Source organism: Ctenopharyngodon idella, chromosome 3 (genome assembly GCF_019924925.1).
Source record: "Ctenopharyngodon idella isolate HZGC_01 chromosome 3, HZGC01, whole genome shotgun sequence".
Lineage (NCBI taxonomy): Eukaryota > Metazoa > Chordata > Actinopteri > Cypriniformes > Xenocyprididae > Ctenopharyngodon > Ctenopharyngodon idella.
Window position 1 is genome coordinate 1,798,223 of NC_067222.1, and position 23,451 is coordinate 1,821,673.

At 36.3% G+C, this 23,451-nt stretch overlaps 2 protein-coding genes across 5 annotated transcripts in view; one reads left to right on the plus strand and one right to left on the minus strand.

Annotated features, from left to right (window-relative positions):
• vasnb (vasorin b) overlaps nucleotides 1-21,502 on the minus strand; it is a 28,373-nt gene extending 6,871 nt beyond the window's left edge. The window contains exons 1-2 of one of the 3 annotated variants that reach the window (XM_051889640.1): nucleotides 21,203-21,498; nucleotides 11,420-11,487 (exon numbers count right to left, since the gene is read on the minus strand). The gene's annotated coding sequence lies outside the window, so the exon portion shown is untranslated. Of the gene's footprint in view, nucleotides 1-4,321; nucleotides 5,014-11,419; nucleotides 11,488-21,202 lie in introns of those variants that run through there. The other 2 variants (XM_051889641.1, XM_051889642.1) reach the window with 2 other exon arrangements.
• Nucleotides 1-23,451, plus strand: part of coro7 (coronin 7) — a 165,756-nt gene that overhangs the window by 101,729 nt on the left and 40,576 nt on the right. The window lies entirely within an intron of this gene.

The window sequence follows — 23,451 nt, forward strand, 5'->3', positions numbered from 1 at the left end:
TGTTTCACAGCATCATCTGGCATGTTAAGAGAGACCTGATGGACCTGATAGATGAATGAGGATCATGTAAAACCTCAGTCCTCCCTTCTTGAACTTTAGGAAAGCCGAGCTTGATAGAAAGATCAGAAAGCAGTGTGTAGGGCACAAGGGCTAGTGCACACTAGGATCAAGAGGAAAATACTCTGTCGCTTCCCACATGGATGGATATATTCCAAACTGTCTTCAAACCCCTAGTATTTTTTATTTTGACTTGCAACTCTTTTTTAAAGGATAGCTTGAATGTAGTTTATCTACCGAAGCTTGTAGCTTGTGAAGTAGCAGCAACTCTGAGTGAAGGGAAGCATCTGGCGGAAAGATGAGGCAGGTATGAAGATAAAGCTGTTGCCTAAACATCATTTTTAATTTTGGCCGGTGTTTATCCTACTCTGCATCATTCCAAACCATCACAAGAAGCAATCTATTCAGCCGACAGAGACACACGAAGTGGGAGTTGAGCCTGATCTCAGATAAACCCCCATCCAGCACATAGTGATACTCCATCTTCCTCCTTCCCTCCAGCGGCCTGCATCTTATCAAGCCGCAGATAAAAAGCACCTCTCAGGGATTAACCTAAAGCTCTCAGATCTGCTCTGAGTGACTCTCCTGCTGTGTGGCATTAAGTCAGACAGAGCGGCTGACCTGTCACGTCTATGTGATGAAGCTGTCATTACAGCCAATTATTGGCCTTTTGTTCAAACATTTTTTATGAATAACACTTTACAATTAGTGCTGACATCCGTTAACATGAACTAACAATGACTAATAATGACTAATAGATGACTAATAGAATCTTATTGTAAAGTGTTACCAAGTTCTCTCTATCTTTTTCAGTTCCTCTTTTTCGCTGTCAACGTGTCATTCGACCAGCTGGTGTTTTGCATATCTCCTCTTGGGACTATTTAAAGAGATGTATTTGCCATTGAAAATGTGTTGATTTAAATAGAAAGCTGTTGATAAGGTCGTTACTGCTCAAGGCTTCTACCAGAAAAAAATCATAAGTGCGAACGTGCGCAAGTTGTTGGGAAAGTCTTTTGTGGTCTTTACAGCTCTTTTCATAATGTAAAAGCAAAGAAAACAACTGCGAGAAATGAAGAGAGAGGCAGGGAGAGAAGAATGGCCTCGTCAGCAGGGGCCGTGGAGTTGGTAGATGCCAGGAGCCGAGAGACTGAAGTGGACGCCAGCAGACTCGTGTCAAGAGCTCTTATCTTCAGAACGAGGCTCGTGTGCTCTGAAGCAGGAGAGAGGCTGAGGGAAAGGAGGCGGAGATATGATGTGTATTCCAGGAAGTTAGGCAGGAGTTGTGGAAGCACCTTCGCTCCTGACCAATTAAGCATTGAGTGTTACAGGTTCCAAAATACTTGATTTGGATCAAATATGAGAACATATTGACTGTAAATAAAATAAATTTGGTCCCTAATTTTTATTTGTAAAGTTACTAATATATTAGTATAGTTACTAATATATATATATATATATATTTATTTATTTATTTTTTTTAATATAATATAATTTTAAATTGTTGTTCATTGATTTTATTAATAAATAAAAATATTATCAGTAACTTTAAAAATAAAAATTAAAGGTCAAATTTATTTCATTTACTACAGTCAATATGTCAATATATATACTTTTTTATTGACTGAGGCTGATAATGGCATATCATAGTAGGTTATTGTACAAGATTTGAACGTCAGTTACTGTATAGATATTTTTGGTTGTTTACCGTCAATGAGCTCTTTCTAGACATCAGAGTAGATTTGTTAACCCCTAACACCCACATGAATGTCTCTGTGAGATGAAACAGGAAGACTTCCTGTTAACTGCCTCACCTGACCACAGCTGGACCCTGTTACCCACGATGCACCAGTACCATCCCTCAATATGAGAGTGCATGGCCATAAAACACTGATTCATAACAGCAGGAGGGAAATGTACAAAATACAAACCATGCGTGCGTCTCAATCAGCTCCCTAGTTCAGTAGTCAGGGCACTGTCGGCCATTTTAGGGGCTGTCTCAATCGCAAAATACTTCCAGTGCACTGAAACGTTCGCTCCCTAAAAAGTCCCACAATACACTGTGAAAACGATGCTAACTATGTTCCCTTAACGGAAGTTCTGTAGTGCGAAAGAAAAATCACCTGAGCCAACTCAATACACAGATTGAGACTTGAGATAGATGTTTTTTTTAAATACAAACCATAATTTAATTATATTTCAGCATAAACATACATCACTAGACAGGTAACGAACATAATCTGACATTTATAATACATTTACAGCTGAAATGCTGCACGTATACGTAACAATCAAAGTATTTATCATAATGTACTTTAAATAACATTAACAAAAAATGTCAGAAAGGTATCAGCTCTGCTATTGTTCATAAATACCAGTAGTGATGTTGTACAATGAAGACGTTGTCATGTCATCAGAAATAGAGTCATCAGTCTCTCAATGTGTAGTAAGCCAGCGTCCTTACTGTCCTTACCAGTGCCCGAATTTGTGTACACTATATACGGGTTCATGACCTGGTAAACTAGGGAGCTGATTGAGATGCACCCAAGACGAGTAGACCTTCACACAGAAGCTTGTCAGCTTGCCACTTTTAACAGGTACAGTTTACAGGAAGTGTTTCGGTGTTATGTAATGTGACTATACCTGCTAAACTTGATGTTGTGTTTTTTTGCCTTTGTTGAGGAGTGCGCATTAATCAAATCGAGTAGAGTGCATTGTGTTCTAAATAGGACAAAGAAAGCAAGAACATCATCAGTGATGGCCTTCATCTCAAGTTCACTAGGTTAACCACTCGCTCGCTCTCTCATATATTCATGTGACCACAACAAAAAAGACACATCAAAGCTAAAGGTAACGTTGAGTGCTGCACTGATGGACGACTAGGACGCTTTTGTTTTCGCAAGTACAGACGTCCATACAAACATCTGCTCTCTACCTCTCTCTTTTCTTGTTTTTGAGAGAAGAATAGTTTGAAGAATAGAGTTCTTTTGGTTTAGGATTTACAGCCGTGACCTGGGTAAGAGCACTGTCATTACTATCTGCGGAAAACATAAAAGAGAGTCCTGAATGGAGCAGACTGAATAAAAGCACAGCTTTTTTACATGGTGATGAGAGTTAAAGGAAAAGTTCACCCAAAATAAAATTCATCATTCATGTTGTTCCAAAAGGAGCAACTATTTTCCATATCATGAAAATTATACATTGACCATAAAGATAGTCTTTATGACTTGTTCACTAGACTTATAATAAATTTGCTCTTTGTGTGACAGAATGAAACTGAAGTCCTTCAAAGTCACATATATTCAAATACAGTAAGATCTAATAATAAATCTAGTATTTTTTATTTATAAATGTAAATATTCTTGTAAATGTATATATTTTAAATAAATATAATTTTAACATTAAGCATATTTTATATAAGATCTAATAGTGAATATAATATTAAATAATTTAAAATTTTACAAAAAAATAATCTTACATTTATTAAATATATTTAAACTTTTAATGAAGAATTAAACAATACATTTTAATGTATTAACATTATATTTAGTCATGTATTCAAATAGAGTATTCACTTATAATAATATATTACATATTTTAAAATTATATAAAAAATATTCATACATTTAATTAAAAATATATTTTAAAAAATCTCATAAAGGAAAGCCATTTCCACCACATAGGAAAAATAACCATGCCTAGGTAAATCATAATTATAATATAAACAGCCTTTTTATAAATTATAACATTAAAAAGTCAAAATTTGTCGATTTACTTTTTGTCATAATTATTTCATAATTTTGACTTTATAAGTAAAATATTTATTAGAATAATTACCATTTATAATTATTTTTATCTCATAATTTAGTCACATGTATTCAAATAATACATATAATTTCAAAATCTTCTAACAATAAATATTCTTAAATTTAATAAATAATTTTGCCTAAGAGCATTAGTTCTTGTACATCCTTTTATCACAATGCAGTAAGTTTGAATGTGCTGAAAAAAATGAGTGTCAGTAAATGATGACAACATTTTCATGTTTGGGTAAACTATTCCTTTAAAATCCAGTCTAGCTATAATTAAATGGACAGGGACCCATAACCCCTGCTGCATATCCCCTTAACATCTACATCAGCTGCGCTCATAGTGAATGCATTGAATACGATCTCCCAGATCTTTCATGGTGGAGCTGATAAGCATCTTTGCCCACAACCACAGCCTGACACACTCATTTAAGAAACAAAGAATCAACAGTGTTCACCATTCAATTAGTTGTATGTCTGTAGGATGCAGGAGGCTTGTCTGGACTCTGTGTTTTGGCTGCAACCGGATCTCATCAGGCCCTTTTGTGAAGCCTCCGACATCAGAGAGAGATGTTTCACTGCGGGTTCACTGCAGGTTTGTGTTACAGTCCCGAGCGCGGGCAGATGCTTTGAGCCTGTTGTCGCCCTCGGGGTTGCATCGAAACTCAACGCTCTAGTCGTGTGCCTGTGCAGACGCCATGGCCCGTGCCAGACTGCAGCCGGGGCGCTGCGTGCTTCTCCAGGGACGAGGCGCGTGGGCGGCCGGAAAGGAAGGGAAGGACAGAATGCAGATGTCTGCTGTGCACTTTAGAGTGAGCAATCCAAAAGGAAATGGATTTACAAGCGCTTGCTCTGAGGAATTAGCATTGCATCTGCTGCTGAGGTCAGATGTCAGGCTTCTAGCAAACATGCTCACTTGTTAGTTTGCATTTTTTTTTGTGTCAGTCTTGATGCCTGCTGGCCCTGATGTCCTTAATCAATGATCTCACAGCCCTGCTGTCAGCGCACCTCCTTTTCAGAGAGATTCTTCATTGAGATTAGCTTTCTATGAAGGCACTCTGTGTGAAATGTATGGAAGCCCATTTCCATCACATAAAAACAAGTCAAGCTTTGGTAAATCATAATTATTACACAGAAAATCATAATTGTGACATTAAAAGTCTAAATTATTACAAAGTCAAAACTGACAAGTGATAAATGAGACTAAAACAATTCAAAATTATGAGACAAGTCAATTGTGATATAAAAAGTCTAAATTATAAAAGTTCATAAATTATTACAGTAAAAATTGAGAAGTCTAAATTATGACAAAAAAATTGAGATAAAGTCATAATTATAAGACAATTATGTGATATCAATTATGATATAAAAATTCTAAATTATAAAAAGTCAATTTTTATTACATAGTCAAAATTATGAGGAGTCTAAATTATGAGTCAAAATTATGAGATAAATCTAAATTATGAGATAAAAGACAGTTATGAGATAAGATTATGAGACAAGTCATTTGTGACAAGTCATTTATGATATAAAAAGTTATAAATTATTATTATTATTATTATTATTATTATTATTATTATTATTATTAAAATTATGAGATGAGTCTAAATTATGACAAAAAAACCTAAATTGTGAGATAAAAAGTCATAATTACGACAAGTTGATATGAAGTCAATTATGATATAAAATGTCTAAATTATAAGTTATTTTAAATTATAAGTTACTTATAAATTATAAGTCAAATTATTACATAAAAGTCTAAATTATAAGTGTAAATTATAAGATTATGAGAAGTCATAATTAGGACATAAAAAGTCAGTTATGACAAAGTCAAAATTATGAGATAAAAAGAATGATAAATGGTAATTATTCTTCTAAATACTTTACTTAAAAAGTCAAAATTATGAGATAATTATGACAGTTAGTAAATTGACATATTTTGACTTTTTAGTGTTTATGATTTATAAACATATGACATTTTATATTATAATTATGATTTACCTAGGCATGGTTATTTTTCCTATGTGGTGGAAATGGCTTTCCATAGGTCATGAGATCCACAAGTTTAGCATTGTATCTTATTCTTGATAAGGATTGTTAGAAACCAGTCTGAGTGTCTAGTGGCAGTGCCATTAATCTCATTATCTACATAGCATGCATGGTTTAAAATCAGATCTGAGATCGTTTGATTTGTTCCAAAGGTCTGCAAAGGTCACAAGTCACTCAGTGACAGATAAATACAGGACCTTACAGGTTTTCTCGGGTTACACAGGAACAATGGTGATCTGTGGAAGCCTTTGAAGTGCACATATAGCTAGCCAGCGAAGTTGGTCATTTTTCTTTTTTAAAAGACTGAAGTGGTTTGAAGTGCCAATAAGGCATTCATTAAAAAGAAAATAGGGTGATGTGACCATTAATGATTCAAAAACAAAAAAAGTAAAAACTCACTTAGAAAATAAGACTTAATATCTTCAGTCATTTTGTTTCTCAAGTAAGTGTATCTTGATTTAAGAATGTTTAGATAGTTGTACTAAAAAAAAAACACAAAACAAAATATACTAAGTAAGAATATAATTTTTGATGAAAAAATGAGCCTAGATCTAGCGTTTGAAGTGTTTGAAGCCAAGTTTTGTCGCCATTTACTCACTCTCATGACGTTCCTAACCTGCATGACTTTCTTCCATCTGTGAAACATAAAAGAAGATATTTGGAGTCCAAGACATTTTTCAAAACATCATCTTTTGTGTCTGACAGAAGAAAGCAATGCTGGTTTGGAACGGCATGAGGGTGAGTAAATGATGCCAGAACGTTCACTGAAGGTGAACTGTCCCTTTAAGTGTCAGGAACGCGCTGCGGTGTTGAACATGCAGTCTTGAGGTCTGAAATGAAGCGTTAATGTGTGTGAGGCCCGGCCGGACCGGAGAGGAAGTAGAGTAGCGTCCACAGCTGCGATGGCTTCAACACACAGAGACAACAGCCAACTACAAATGATAATATGAAGGTTGCTGGGTTAAGAGAGGATGAACTTATGTAACCCGGTGTGTGCTGAATTGCTCTGTGCTTGTAAGTCCAAACATTCGTTTGAAGTGACTCTACCTGTTCTGTCATTCAAACAAGCGAGCGTGTGCACGCTTCCTTTTTATATTGTTTTTTTTTTTGATAGGAATCACTTAAGCAAGTAGTGGTTACTTGTAGCTTCTGTGGGTTTCGCATATACAAATTAAACACAAACTTCAGCTCTTCATCCATAACATCACTTATGCGAATTATTTGTGATGGACAGCAAAAGTTGCCAGCAGGTAAATGCTACACATTCTTAGTCGTGCATATGTGTTTACACATGCAAACAAGCTTAATGTTGGTGCAGCAGGTCAAAATACATGCCTGAATCTCTCACACTGACAGTTCCTCTATCAAAGTAATCATTAGCCCACGATCAGTGTTATTTTGTTTATTATGTTAGTTGCACATGGGGTGACATCATGTGACAGCAACACAACACATTACGCTAACGCACAACACCCGTCTGATGACGACTAAAGCATCATCGCAGAAACAATAGACACTACTCTGAAATACACTAACATTTATCTTTTTTTTTTGGGGGGTACGGACGTCATGGTTCGGTGCATGCAGTCAGACGATGAATACAGTCAGTCACGGTCGATCCACACTCCAATCCAGAAGGGGGCGCGGGCGGTAATACAACGCTGTTTACTAGCGGTAAAAATCGCAGAAGAAGAACAACAGATGATCTAGATATGCGTGTAATCTCTCAACCGGTGTTTTAACCGCAGAAAGACATCAATAAAACAGCTTGAGAATACTATCTTACGCAGCATTACATTTACCTCAGGCAAGTCATTAGTGTCCACAGCATTATAGTAATGTGCAAGAAAGTTTTAAGATTTAAAACTAAGACTAAGAGATTTTTATCCCTTAAGAAAATTTTTAATTTTAATTTATATATAATTTTATTTTTTGAGTGGGTGAAATGTGATCTGCATTAGGTTTTCATGAGATGCACAAAGTCGCTTTATTTTAAGTGGAAATTTACTTGGTGGCCGTTTTCTAAATGTCACAGATGTCAGATATGAAGACCACACTTGCCATTCTCCAGATTCTTATCACAAGCACCTTGGCCACATCACATGAGCGCTGACTGGTCTATTGAAAGCCAAGAGCGCATCAGGACATGTAATTGTCTAGGAATGTCTTTATGTGTTGCTGATGACAGCATCTGGAAGGCTGCATTTTTCCTCATTCCAGCTAACTGTGATATTTGGCCACGATAACCTTTCTTGTGCAACTTGATTCTTTTCCGTTGGTGATTTTTCGAGTCTGATAGCCCTGGGGCTGTTTTACAGAACCCCCACACACACATGAACGTCTTACACACGTGGAAAAGATAAACATGACATGCGGATCCGTCTGTTGCCTCATGGGTTACAATAGAGCACATTGTTTGCCTAAAAGACCCCGCAGACAGCCGAGATGTGTGAGATAGACCCGCCACCAGATAGGGACTGTGGTTACCTTCCATGCAAGAACATCAGGCCTATCAACATGTTGCCACCCGCAACACTTTATCCTACACTCACAGAGTGACTTGTGCATTGAAAAAGGTGAATTTCTTACTCACTTCTTTTCCAGTACAAATATTCCAACATACTTAAATCAAGACACATTTACTTGAGAAACAAAATGACTTGTACGATATTAAGTCCCGTTTTCTAAAAAATGACCCCATTGGCAAATATTTCTACGTATTTGAAAAGCAAAATGGTTTAAGATATTTTGTCTTGTTTTATGAAGAAAAAAAAATTAAATTCAGTAGTGCTGTCAAACGATTAATCGCATCCAAAATAAAAGTTTGTGTTTACATATTATCTGTGTGTGTACTGTGTATATTTATTATGTACATGTATACATGTATGTGTGTGTATTTATATATACACACACATATATTATGTAAACACAAACTTATTTTAGATGCGATTAATCGCGATTAATCGTTTGACAGCACTAAAACTGAGTTTTTAGTTAAAACAAGAAAAAATATCTGCAATGGTGTGCGAAGTGGTCTCTTCTTTCCCAATATCCTCAGACACGCTAACCAAGTGCTCTGGAAACACACTGCCCTGCTTTAAACATTCAATTTGACCAATCCCATGAGTCTCTTCACGTTCACCCATCATTCAGCTCGGCCCTTGTCATGCACAAGCGGCCTCTCGCCAACAGATGAATGGAAAGCACATGCTCTATATCCTCACTAACACATAAAGCACACAGAGTGGCACATCTATTACAGTCTTGTATTTGAGTGTAAACATCTGGACGTAAATGCAGGGTGTGTGTTCACGTACATGGGTCTGGTGTGTGTTTTCAGGTTAGGTAAATCTTAGCGTGGGGTAAGCGAAGTCTAATTGAACACCTTGGCTCTACTCTTGCATAAACGAGGCAGACGATTGAGGGCTGCTCAAGCAACTTTTCCAAACACTAACACACCGCAGTGTGTACACAAGGGGGAACTGGATACAGAATGTAAAGAAACACTCGCAGGCTCAGCGTAAAACAAATATGAGCAGGATGTCACTATGTGCAGGAGTATCGAGTAACGTCAACTTCAGCTTTTATGCTAAAAGGCAACCGAGGTGTTGACACGCTTTCAGAAAGAGAAGAATTTCATACCACTTGAGACAGATCGAAATTCCTTCAGTTGCAGGAATATTTGTGTGTACGTACATGAACAACATGTAATCGCCTTGTCCCTCTCTTTCTTTTTGTCTTTTTCTCTATACTTACAGGGCTCAACAATAAGGTTTTTATACATAAGCATTTTCATATTTGCATGAAATAGAATATATATATATATATATATATATATATATATATATATATATATATATATATATATATATATATAATATACACACACTCTTTTTGTTCTAAAGCTATAATGTAACTCCATAAATTCATAAACATACTTTTGGTAGAAACTAATGACATGTGATTCAAAACTTTACTTTTTATTGCTGAGCAAGTCAAGGGGGAACAGGATATAAAGTAATGAGTGACCTGAGGCCTGTGCCGGGCTGTTGGGACAGGCCATGACAGGGTAAGGGGAGTTAGTTGGGTTTTATAAACCCTTGTCCCACCTCAGGCAGTACAATACACAAACCCCCATCTTCTAAAAGAGCTCAAGGCTTGAGTACTGGTACATGCTCGGTCAGGCTGTGCAGATATGCTTGATGAGACACACTCACTTTATACAAACACAACCACACTGGGGGGGGGGATGGGGGGGGGGGCTTTCACTATTGACACTATTGACAGCTCAATGGACTCTTCGAAAAGTTTCAAGCATCCTGTTCCTGGAGATCTAAACTGAATCCCACTTTTCCCAATAGTAGATCTATGAGATGAGGTTTAGTGCATCCCAAATCATAGCATGTTGAAAACTGTCTGCTTGCAGCTATTTTTAAAAGATCATTTTAGCAGTATGCGACAAAGGCGTCTGTGGTATCATGATGTAATGTTTTAATGCCATTGTAATTTGTCCCAATATTGTCCCAACATTCTCAGAACTTTGGCTAATGTTTTGGCCAGGTTCTCTGAAAGTTATTATGAACAAACATTCTTCCATTAATAGAATGTTTGTTCAATGTTACATGGTCTTTAATAACATTCTCGAAACATTAGCACAAAAACGTTATTTACTGTATACATCAGTCATGGAATGTTTTTTTCTGAAGCGTTTTAGTTTGACGTTCATCTAATGTTTTTTAAACGTTACTAACTACTTGTTTTAGAACATTTAAAATGAATCATAATTGCAAAATGATCAAATGGAATTTCCCTTAATGTTTTCTCTAATGTTCGTGAAACCAAGAAAATGTTTATAAAAAACTGGACATTTTGAACATTCTAGTGTTGTTTTAATAATATGACGCTTTGAGCGCGGTTGAGCGGATTCATAAACACCTCTGATTGGCCATTGTGTTCACATGCTCAACAGATATGTCCGTGATTGGCTACAATGATCACTGCACGGGAGTGTTTGAATTTGAAAGCAGGAGAGTTTGAAAGCAGGACTGAGTTAGCTGAGTTACTACATACTCAAACATTTGTACTTTTCATGTACATGTATAGTGCATAGTATAAGCATGCAAATTGAAAAAGAGTGTGCTGTAATTTTCCACTGAACCCAAAGACCCTGATTAGCTGGTTCAGGTGTGTTCGATTAGAGTTGGACCTGAACCTGAGCAGCACGGGTTCAAACTAAAGCTTACACACACACACACACAAACACACATTTACTTACTAAACAACTTTTCATTAAGCTCTCAATCTAATTTCAGAGGGGGTTTTATTGAGATGGGATGTTTTGTGGGTTTTTTTGCTGCAACTCAAGCCAAATGTGTGGGTTTGGAAGCTGCATGTGCCAGATCGTTTCAGCATCTCCTCAATTCTGCCTCTTTAGTTTGTCTCACAAAGCTCCTAAAAGTGTTTTCACGTGTCATTTGCATTGAAGACAGGTAGATGTGCGGACTCACCAGGGTATGTGTGTGTGAGACGGGACGCTGGCTCTCCTCTCCTCAGTCTCCTTCTCTCTGTACTGGCTCTGTAAGAGTAGGAGAAGGTCAAAGGTTCAGTAAGCGTCACACAGCTGTTTGTCCGACTTTAGGTCTGGGCTGGAATGCTTCAGGAAGTGTATTTTGGGGGGATGAGAGGGTACACGCACAGGCCTGTCTGCATGTTTGTGTCCCGCAGATGAATGATCACCCCCCTCTCTTTATTAGTGCCGTTCTTCTGGTTTTTAGTAGCAAGTTTTCTTTGACTACTTCCTTTGTATTTTGCAGCTTCTTACATAGTTTTTCACATGTGCTAAAAGCATTGATTTGCTTTTGATCCTCTTTCTAAGTTGCTTTGGATAAAAGCATCTGCTAAGTGCATGAATGTAAATGTGAAGTGGAGATTTTAGGTAATAGGCGGTTGAGCAGGAATTCTGCCGGTTAAGGCAACGTCAGCGTGTTTGCAATGGAAAGAAAGCGAGCTGCAGTCTTTAGAAGTGGAGATTCTAGAGGTGTTGAATGGAGTCGAGTGAAGCGACACAGGCTGTCCGGAGTGTTTATCTGACACACACACACACACACACACACACACACTTAGTGCAGGAATGCAGGCTGACAGCTTCACTCGCAGTCACTGTCTTGCAGTATCGATTCAGATGTGTTAAAATATGTGACCATGGACCACAAAACCAGTCATAAGGGTACATTTTTTGAAACTGAGATTTATACATCATCTGAAATCTGAATATGATGTATGGTTTGTTAGGATAGGACAACATTTGGCCGGGATACAACTATTTGAAAATCTGGAATCTGAGGGTGCAAAAAAATCCAAATATTGAGAAAATCGCCTTTAAAGTTGTCCAAATGAAGTCCTTAGCAATGCATATCCACTCACAAAAATAAATCTTTGATATATTTACAGTAGAAAATTTACAAATTATCTACATTGAACATGATCTTTACTTAATATCCTAATGATTTTTGGCATAAAAGAAAAATCAATAATTTTGACCTATAAAATGTATTGTTGGCTATTGCTACAAATATACCCATGCGACTTATGACTGGGTTTTGTGGTCCAGGGTAACATATGTGTATTCATGTTGTTTCTGTTAATTCATTTGCTGTTTCTGTCTTCATGTTCAGTCGTCTCAGAAGCAGCTTCTGTTTATTTTATTCTGTGTGTTTGGATTCACTTAACTTGACTTTGGTTACAAAATTTTCCCCAGAAGTGAGCTACATCTAACAATGATCCAGTTATTCCCTCAAGTGTAAAACTGTTGAATTATATGTCATGCTCTATATATATTTATATTCCAGGTCATATTTCACTTCAAAATTCAAAGAAAATAATACAATTTTGCATTATTTTATATTTATTCAATATTTTTATTACAATTCAACACCTTTCTCCATTTATACAACACATATACTATCATGATATATGAATATTTTACAATTTAAATAATAATATTGTTTTTATATCATGGTAGCCAGAATGTCATTTCTTTTCTTTTTTTATTTAGGAGTGAAATATGACCCTGATAGGTTTTGTTAGATTTATGCTTACATGGTATTCCAAGATACTTCAAAGAATAACATGTAAGTAATTACTTAGAAGATAAAAACACTTTTCTGACTGACATGGAGAGAAGAGAGAAGTGATTTTCTGATGTTGTATCGTGCATAGGGGTGTGTTATCTGATCAAACCGCATCCAAAACACACACAACCTGTTTTCCTCAAGTTTTCCTCATCATCTGCCTCAGGCCACATCGTGTGTGACTCTCTGGCGGTCCTTTCAACACATCTGCGATGACCAGGTTGTTTATTTCCCTTGTATAATTTACTGTTTATACAGAAACTAATCAAATATCTTCATGCAAAAGAATTTATCATGTGGCTCCTTGATGAAAGTCATAAATTTACCCAACCTTTCAAACAACAAATGACTTTGTGTCATATTTCCAAAAGATGCAAGTCAGACAGTAAAGTCCTCTGACGTAAAGGGGGGAATGTTAGTACTTAGGGTCAGCAAGATTTGTTTGTTTGTTTGTTTTTTTTGAAAGAAATTAATACTTTTATTCAGCAAGGTCACTTTAAATTGATCAAAAGTGACAGTAAAGACAATTATAATGTTACAAAAGATTTCTATTTCAAATAAATGCTGTTTGAACTTTGTTTATCAAAGAAAATGGGGGAAAAATGTAGCATGGTTTCCACAAAGATATTAATTAAGCAGCACAACTGATTTCAACACTGATAATAATCAGAAATGTTTCTTGATAATTTCTGAAGGATCATGTGACACTGAAGACTGGAGTAATGATGCTGAAAATACAGCTTTGACATTGTAATAATATCTCAGAAAATTATTTTTACTGTATTTTCGCTTAAAATATATAATAAATGCATTCTTGTTGAGCATAAAAGACTTTTGAATGGTTGTGAAAATGTTTAAAAATTTTATATAAACAGGTGAGAATTATTGTGCGTGTGTGTATTATATACAGGTTGTGTGTGGGTGCGTGCGTGTGTGTGTTTTGGATGTGGTTTGATCAGATAATCATTACTCTTCTCTCGCTATGTCAGTTCATCTTCTAAGTAATTACTTGGATGTTATTCTTTGAAGTATCTTGGAATACCATGTAAGTATAAATCTCACAAAACCTGTCAGGGTCATATTCCACCCCTAAATAAAAAAAGAAAAGAAATGACATTCTGGCTACCATGATATAAAAACAATAATATATTATTATTTAAATAGAAAAATATTCATATATCATGATCGTATAAATTTCTCAATTTTAATTCAGTGTGTTGCTTGCCAATTCTTTTTATGAAATTTACTTGGAAATTCTGAATGAAAACTGTTTCTACACCAAATTTTCTTCCATGTATGATAATGATAATTTGAGTCTAAAGTGTCATTCTGAATGTTACAGCTCAAAAGAGGCTATTTAAGAGCAGTGATTCACTGTAGTATTTTGTTATGTAGGAATGTTCTTTGATTATTATAACACAAACACATTTTCTATTTCCGTGATTCAGTCGGCAACACCTCAGGTATTAAATATGACTCGTTGACGTGCCTCTGCACTTCTGCAACACCTGAAACTGGATATTTGCTCAAAGTGTGTCTGACTCAACACCAAAATACACCTCTGAGACGCTGAGCTACACGCGTCAGACACACTCGCTCTTCAGCGCTTTAACTAGGTCATGTGTTTCTATCTATGTTTCTCACTATATGCTCAGCAGTATCTGTCAGAGGCCCTGTTTACATCTGGTATTAAAATGCGTTTTGGTTGATTAGATCACAAGTAGATGAGGGAGACACATTCCTGTTTACATTAGATCAGTAGGCGGAGAGTAGGGGGTCTTTTGTGGCTGTCCGAACTATTTGACCACATGAGCGTCTACACTATGAAAGCAATCTGGTCAAATGCGTTTTTGACTAACTCTGAAAGTGGACGCCATTTACACCTATACTTAGTGCCGTCGGATCAGCAAAAACACATCTTAAAGGGGTCCTTGATTATGATTTCAATATTTTAACTTTAGTTAGTGTGTAGTGTTGCTGTTTGAGCAAAAACAACATCTGCAAAGTTACGACACTCAAAGTTCACAGAAATCACTTTTTAAGGACTACAACAAACTGCTGGTAGGCACTACATGACGGCACATGCTAGTCGATGAGTTGAATCAACTCCACAGCAACTACATAAATTTATCCACTAACCATTCAGAAACGTCCAGTTTCATTCTAAAAGTTGTAACTTCTTCCTGAGTCTCTCCATCAGTGTCCGACTCCGGTTTGAACAATGTAAGGCTGAACACCTTTACTGACAATCCTCATTTTGGGTGCGTGAGATTCTCCAGTTTTGCTGTTGTTGAGCAACCGAAGCGTGAGCTTTTAAAGCTCCGCCCTCTTCTGGAAAGGGGGCTGGGAGTAGCAGCTCATTTGCATTTAAAGGGAAATGCACAAAGACGGTGTGTTTTTGCTCACACACAAATGGGGGCAAATTTGACAAGCTATAATAAATGATCTGTGGGGTATTTTGAGCTGAAACTTCACAGACACATTCTGGGGACACCATATTACATCTTGTGAAAAGGGGCATTATAGGTCCCCTTTAATACCAGGTGTAAACAGGGCTAGAGACTCGCAGTAGTTTGTACTTAGAAGCAGTCGTTCTGAGTTTTTGGGTGTTTCTGTTGTGGCCTGAAGGCATCTGCTGATAAGATGGCCAAATTACAGATGTCAACAGCTTATGCTTAGATTCCACATTAGATTGAAAGAAAGATACAGTAGTGGTTGGTGTCAGATTAGTGTTATGACTATATAGCCGCACAATAGATGTTTTTAAAGCTCTCTTAGTCTTGGTTATGCAAACTATTTTGCAAACACACACAGATACACAGTGACCATGTCACCCATGTAGGCTGAAAGCAGATATGAGTGCTGTTAACCTCTACTGAAATAGCTGCAGAGGAAACGCCACATGACGAGACACACTTCAGAGATACGGCGGGGGTCCACGGGGGACGTGTGCATGTACTATTGCAGGATAAATCCGCAGTACTGGGTTTGTGTTTGTGCACAGTTCACCGACACATTCCACATCTTCACCCTCAGGCTCAAACAAACAGTGACCCACACACATCTTCTACAAGACCAACCGAATCTAAACATTTAAACAAGAACAGAACATCTTAAACTAACACTTATTTTGCACTTATCAGTTTCTGGGTGAAGTCAAATAAGTTAATGTTCATCGGGGCGCTGTGTTTGAATTCGCATTAGCCATTAATAGCGGCCGGTGGAGTATTTGACCTGGCGTAGAGTTCAGGGCCGCGGTCGCTGGAGCTGCTGCTCTGCATCTTCGGTTCAAGGCTCATTTCCTAATTACAGTTCAGTCAGGAGGTAATTACAGCCTTAGATTAAAGTCATTTTCTTTTTTTACTGCCTGGCGAAAATGCGGCAATTTGTGGCGGCTTGCGCGGATGTGCTCCCCCCACCCTTCACCTCCTGAGAGGAAATAGTTTGGTGGACAAACCAGCATTTTTCTGATTTTTGCCATATTCGTAGTGGACCAAATCAGTTCTAGAAAGTGCTATATAGGAAAATATAGGGAGCATTTGACAAACGGCTGTGTTTAAGTTATTTGGGGTTTGAGCTACAGCTGAGAGGCCTGAAACTATTGCATGTGTGTGTACTTATAGCGAGGTTTGATGTGGCTCTTCAGAACGCATCATTTGGCTTCATCCATCAAGGTCTTCTTCAGTTTGGTTTGGCAGTGACGACGGGTGACTTGGGTTGCACACACACACTGCTTGGTCAGCATGGCTTTGAAGCCTGAGGTCTGATTTAAGAGCGCTAAATCCACCTAGAAGATCCCGAACACTCCTGTTTAAAAGCTCCTATCAACCACACACACATGCCATGTTGCATGCATGCAATTAGAGTTGAGGTTTGTCCTGATGCTTTCTGATGGGCTTTTGCTGTTTTCCCTGGCATTCTTTCATAAGTGTTGCTTTTTCTGCCCTGTCGACTCCGTCAAGCCGCCCGCTGTTTGACTAACCCCGTCTCTCAGTCCTCTTTACGCCCCTTCTCCCCCTCCCCTGCCTTCACCTCCAGCCTGACTTTTAACCTCTTAATCCTGCATTGTGAAGGACAGGCAAGCAGAAAACGGGCTGCTAATTGGTGTGAAAGGGAACCAAAATCAGCAGGACAGCACAAATCCGATCATGTGGGAACAAGAGCATGGAAACACCTTTCCAATTTTGCCCAGTGCCATTTCAGCCCCACTGATAAAGAATGAATGAATAATGAATAAATGGGTTTTTCAATGTAATTTTATTTTCATTTTATTGTATCTATTTTGTTGTAGAATCTTTTAGCATCTTTTGCTGTAGAATCTTTTTTAGAATCTTTTAATATACAATCTTTTAGAATGTTTTTTTTTTTTTTTTTTTTTGTAGAATGTTTTAGTTGTTTGTTGTAGAGTCTTTTAGAATCTTTTTGTAGAATCTTTTTAAAAATCTTTTAGAATCTTTTTGTAGAATCTTTTAGTATCTGTTTAATAGTCTTTTATTGTAGAATTTGTTAGTCTTTTGTTGTAGAATCTTTTAGAATCTTTAATTATAAAATCTTTTACATTCTTTTATTGTAGATTTTTTTTGTCAGTTTTATTGTAGAATTTTTTTGTAGAATCTTTTAAAAACTTTTAATGTAGAATGTTATAGAATTTGTTAGTCTTTTGTTGTAGAATCTTTAATTATAAAATCTTTTAGATTCTTTTATTATAGTTTTTTTTGTCAGTTTTATTGTAGAATTTTTTGTAGAATCTTTTAGAAACTTTTAATGTACAATCTTTAAAAAAAAACTTTTACTCTAAAATCTTTTAGAATCTTTTTGGAGAATCTTTTAACATCTTTTACTGTAGAATCTTTAAGAATCTTTTTTAGTAGAGTCTTTTAGAACCGTATATTGTACAATCTTTTAGAATATTTTAGAGCCTATTATTTTAGAATATTTATAAATACGACACTGTTATATTTCAAGTATATTGTCTCAGCTCTACCTAGCAGGACAAATTAAACAAGAGCTTGAACTACATTTTTAAATTTTATTAAAATTATGCGTGCAAAGCTTGCTGCTATGTTGCTAGGGTCTTGTGGGTTGTTGCCAGGCAGTTGCTAGGGTGTTGCGGGGGTAGCTAGGTGGTTACTTGCTAGTCCAAATACTAACAGTCTATATGAAATTCTGATCCCTATATATGGTCCGAGTAAACCTGATTACTTACTAAAGTAAACAGCACACTTCTTCTCAACAATAGCTGCATGATTTGAGGAATCATGAATGTCAGTAGCACAAAAGTAGACAAGTTAATACTGAAATTTAGTATTTGGTGTTAGGGTTTTGTTTAAGTGGGAACAGTAGTAATAGTAAAAATGAGGAGCCTTTATATGGAGAGACAGACAGAAGTGTAGTGTCATGCCACGGTTAAGAAATACAGAGACCTTCAAGATAGCTTTTAGATGTTCGTGTTTTCCTTGGCAGAGTCGTGTGTGTGTGTGTGTCTAGCAGTGGTTCTGTTCTGCGCTGAGAGTAATGTTGTTTAGACAGAACGGTAGGGAAATACCATAGGGATGTTATTTTGACACTGTGAGGAAAGCTGGCACGAGGAGCTTGATTTGCCACATACGCGGCCTCAGACTCACATTCTAGCAGCGTATCAGATGATACCAAAACAGGAGGTTATTATTTTACATTATTACATCATTGAAGGCTAATTTAAAGTTAAAGGAACTTTTATTTTCAAGAAGTATAGTTCTGTGAATGATGACAGAATTTTCATTTTGTTTTTCTGAATGTTCTTTATATTGACACTGATGGTTCCATGAAGAACCTTAAACATCAATGGAACCTTTCCATTGCATAAAAGTTCTTTATATGGAAATTATTGAAGAATTCTTCACACTAAGGAAAAAAAAGGGTTCTTTTAAGAATTTTTCCTTGAAAGGTTCTTTTGGGGAACCTAAAATGGTTCTTTAATGGCATTGTTGCAACCTTTAATTTTAAAAGTGGACCCCATTTATTTGCATGATACCATAAGCCAGTGAAGAATAAACTTGTAAAATGATATGTCAGGAAAGTTTAAAGTTTTACTCCGCTCACAGCTCCTTAATTAAGTCTCTCAGACAGGAATATTTGCTTTTCCCTCAAGTTTCATCCTTTTTCATATCCTGTGCACCATGTTCTCTCACCTTCCGTTTTGTCTTCTCGACGTCTACACAAACTCCTCTCTGGGCTTCTCTCTTTGACATTTACAAGTGCCAAGGAATTTAGGAAGCCACTAGAAAGTATGAAACCCTGAACTGCACGCACATCCATCCATAGAGTCTGATTCTTATTATCCTACATGGTTTTACGTATGAATTAAGATATATTATGTATTGGAAGTCCGTAATGCCTTCAAAAGAGAATTCAGTCAACACAAAACCTCACATTTTGTGTCAGAGTCCAGCCTGGTGCTCAAACAAATGCTCCTCTATGACAAACTTCATTGAATGTTGTGCTTTAAAAGGTTTTTATTGCTTCTGAGTATAGTGTTGGGCTTTCCTCTAAACTTAATTAAATGCAATTAAACACTAAACGAACACACTGCTCACGAGGCGCCTGCTTTCCATATCAGCTTTGCTATCATAGCGCTGAAATCTGCAATTACACTGGCTGAGATAAATATACAGAATAGTAACAGACATGTGTTTTACATTTCCTTTATTCTCTTAACGGATTGATCGCTGACTTTTGGTCGTGCAAATGTTTTTGTGACAGTAATATGTCAAGATTTGGTCACTTTTTGTTCCAAAAAAGTGTTTAAAGGTCTGTCTAGCATTATTCTTCAGGAAGTATGCAGAAGAAAACCATTAACATCTGAATATATTTAACATAATTGAAAGATTTATGCGTGTTTTGTTTGTCTTTCTTTTTATTTATATCCTAAAATATACTACTTGTGACTTGTGCTTAGAAGAGCATCTGTCAAGCTTTCCCCGTGAACCCTGTTTCTGCCCTCAGCTCTGTATTGTATTAAATTTTTATCACATAATTTATTATATGACGCTTTTATGACCCAGACAAGATAGTTGAAAGCTTCCTCCCTATCTTGGACTAATCATAGACACAGCACCGCGCAAAAATTACAAACATGAAATAAAGTCGGTAAAACCAGAAATAATAGCATTTAATCTCCTTTACGCCCGTGTGACTAAACAGATTTGTGTCTGAGCCGCAGCAGTACCTTTGAACTCCTGTTGAGCGGACAAAATGAAACCTGTTTGTGGCAATTTGTTTGCTGAACTTTTAGACTGCCAGAGTTTGATGTGGGACAAGCTCCTAAAATAAAAGCAAACTGCACCGAAATATGCTTTCTCTGAGAAAAATAGAAGTCGGCGCGGTCCAGACGCAATGCTTTTGTCCAGCTGTGGTCAAGCACTTGAAGTTACCAGTGTTTGCATTGGTTGTTCGGAGCTTTCATTTATTCCACAATGATTATACAGCATCTAAAAGTATGTGTGTATACAAGTCATATACAGTCTTTAAAATAAAGGTTCTAATTTGAACTAAACAGGGTTTTTTTTAAAGCCTGATTCCATAAAGAACCCTTTTAAGTTCTAAAGAGAGCTTTTCTTTAGTTCTTAGAACACCATCTATGATTTGGTGCTTTAAAGAACACAGAAACCAAAGCACTGACCTAAAGATACCTACTTAAAAACTCTATACAACCCTTTAAGAAACACCGAAAAAGCTTTATTTTTAAAAGTGCTTAAATACAGACGTGCACAACTTTGATCTGGATTGTTGTTAGCATGCACATGCACTCAAGTGCACCAGCATCAAACCTTTTGAAACGCTCTGAAGCAATGCAATGTTTTTAAATCCATGAATGGACGACCTAAGTTTCAGACCAACTTTGAAACTTTATTGCAACATACCTAAGATTTCTCTTAGAGATACTGTAACTGCTTGCATGTAAAAAGTAATATTGCTCATTTGTCTGCTAAATTATTAAATGTATAATATAAAGATCAGCTATGGGTAGCTCTTACACTTAAGCGTGAGTTTGAGATCTTTAAAGTGGGTATTCTCACAATAATACACGACAAAACTGTCAAATCCACATCTGTATGTGTTAGAAACACAACACGTGTTAATTCTCGCCTTTTTCACTTTTTAATCTTGAGTTTCACTCACCAGCTCGAGCGCATCAGCGGCGCATTGGAGGTAAAGCGCGTTCCGTCAGTCCGGCGTTTATTTATCCAATAACTCGCGTTTCTTTTCAAACCACATAAAATACGTCTCATATACGCGAGTAGAGTTGATATGTCATGAGTTTGATAGAGAGTCCGTTTGGAAAGTTCGTCCGGGTAAAGGCGCACGGTCCCGTCCAAGTGTCTGTGGTGAAACTCCGGTGAACTGTGCTCGCCTCGCGCTTTAACTTCTCTCTGGGAGGAGCGGCGGGAGCGCGCGCGTGTCTACAGTTTACTCACTGGAGAGCACGAGCGCATCAAATGAGGCGACGCTTAAGGACGCGCTCCCGGTGTTTTTTTGCATTTCAACTCGCCGGACCGGTATGTGTAGACACGCGCTGACATCTGTGCTTTTGCATATATGATTTATTTACATCACTGTAGTGTTTGGTGTGTGACAATCATATTTTAAAAAGCTTTTAAAAATATACTACATATTAATGTTTAGTAGGCCTATTTACACCTTTTTACAGGATTTTCAAACATGAAAAAATAATGTAGTAAATACTATAGTGTTTTTGAACCATACTATAGTGAAGTACTTGAATTAATTTGTTGTGGTAATTCGATAGTTGCTGTGGTAATATAACAGCTATAGTAATGTAAACAAATTACTTTACCCAATACCATACAACTATAGGGTATATTATACTACAAAACACTACAGAATACTACAGTATTAATTACAGTATACTATAGTTCACTATAGTTAATACTACAGTATGCTGTAGGATTCATTAACAAAGTGTTGTAAATACTATAATATATAGGTCATTAACAAATAAGGTTTTTAAAAATGTAAAAAAAAAAAAAAAAAAAAAAAAAACATAGTGGAGATATAATTAATTTTGAAGTTTTATTAAGTGTTAATAATGAGATTATGTGGTTTTTATAATCAATTAACACTGTTTTTGTCATTTTTTACAAGATGGACAAAATTTGTCACCAAAAAGTCATTCGGTTTAAGCAAAATTTCGGTTTTACCGAATGACACTTTTGGTTGTACCGAATGACAATATTTTCAAACAATGCTAACAGGCTGATATCTAGCTAGCTAGCAAAAGGACAATTAAACATTTTAAGTTTTTAAAATATTACAACATTTTCCATGTTTTATAGCGGTTGTACCGAATGACCTGATGTTTCGGCACATGCGTATGATCAAGTGAAAACATGAATTTTTCAGATAGTTAAGAGAGAGTTAGTTACTTTGGTTCATGTTCATGTGGTCCTTTTCAGGTGTCTGAATGATGTCACATCCTGTCACGTGATATTGACCACATGACTTGATCCAAAATGGTCCCTTCATATTGGTTACTCCGAATGACATCAATGAAATGAATTTTTCCAGACATTCTTTCTCATAACAAAGCAACGACTTCTACACATAATTTTAATACCATTTTGCACTATGTTGATATATGATGTTATAAAATCATGAGAGAATAAAAATATATACATTTATTACATTTTAAGACATTTTAATCACAAATGAAATGGCTGTATTGGCCTTTGGACGGTTAAACCAAATGACCTTTTGACACTTCAAAATCTTTAAAATACCTTTATATGTAGCAAAATATAATTAAAACCTTTTGGATTCAATAAAAGATATCTAGTTGTCCTACCTTACATACTTTGGATGTCATATCTTTGTTTTTTATTATTAAGGACTTTGGACAAAAAATGACCCCTCACGTCATTGACCCATATACAATATACTATAATTTACTATAGTTTACTATAGTAAATACTATAGTATTCAATCAAATAGACTATCGCGAAAACTATATTAAAAATGACCACAAATATATCTTAAAAAAATAGTGATTTGTTTAAAAATAAACAAAGAACATACAATGAAATATATTTTGGAAACCCTATTTATTTATTTATTTATTTATTTACTTCAGTAGCCTAGTAGTTTCTGGCTCTTAGCAGAATCAACAAATCTGTCTGTGATACTTGTACGTGGACTTAAATAAGCTTGTTGAACTTCTTCAATCTCAATTATAGTTAGTGCATCGTGTGTTATGAACACAAAACCACAGAAAGCTGCTCTCAAGACGTGATTCTCATCCTCTTGATGGTCCAGTAACTGAACTATAAACCGCCAGCTGCGGTGTGTTTGCAAACAGTTTACAATAGTAACAGTAACTGTATTGAGACCTGTGTTATAGTGACGAGGCCGTT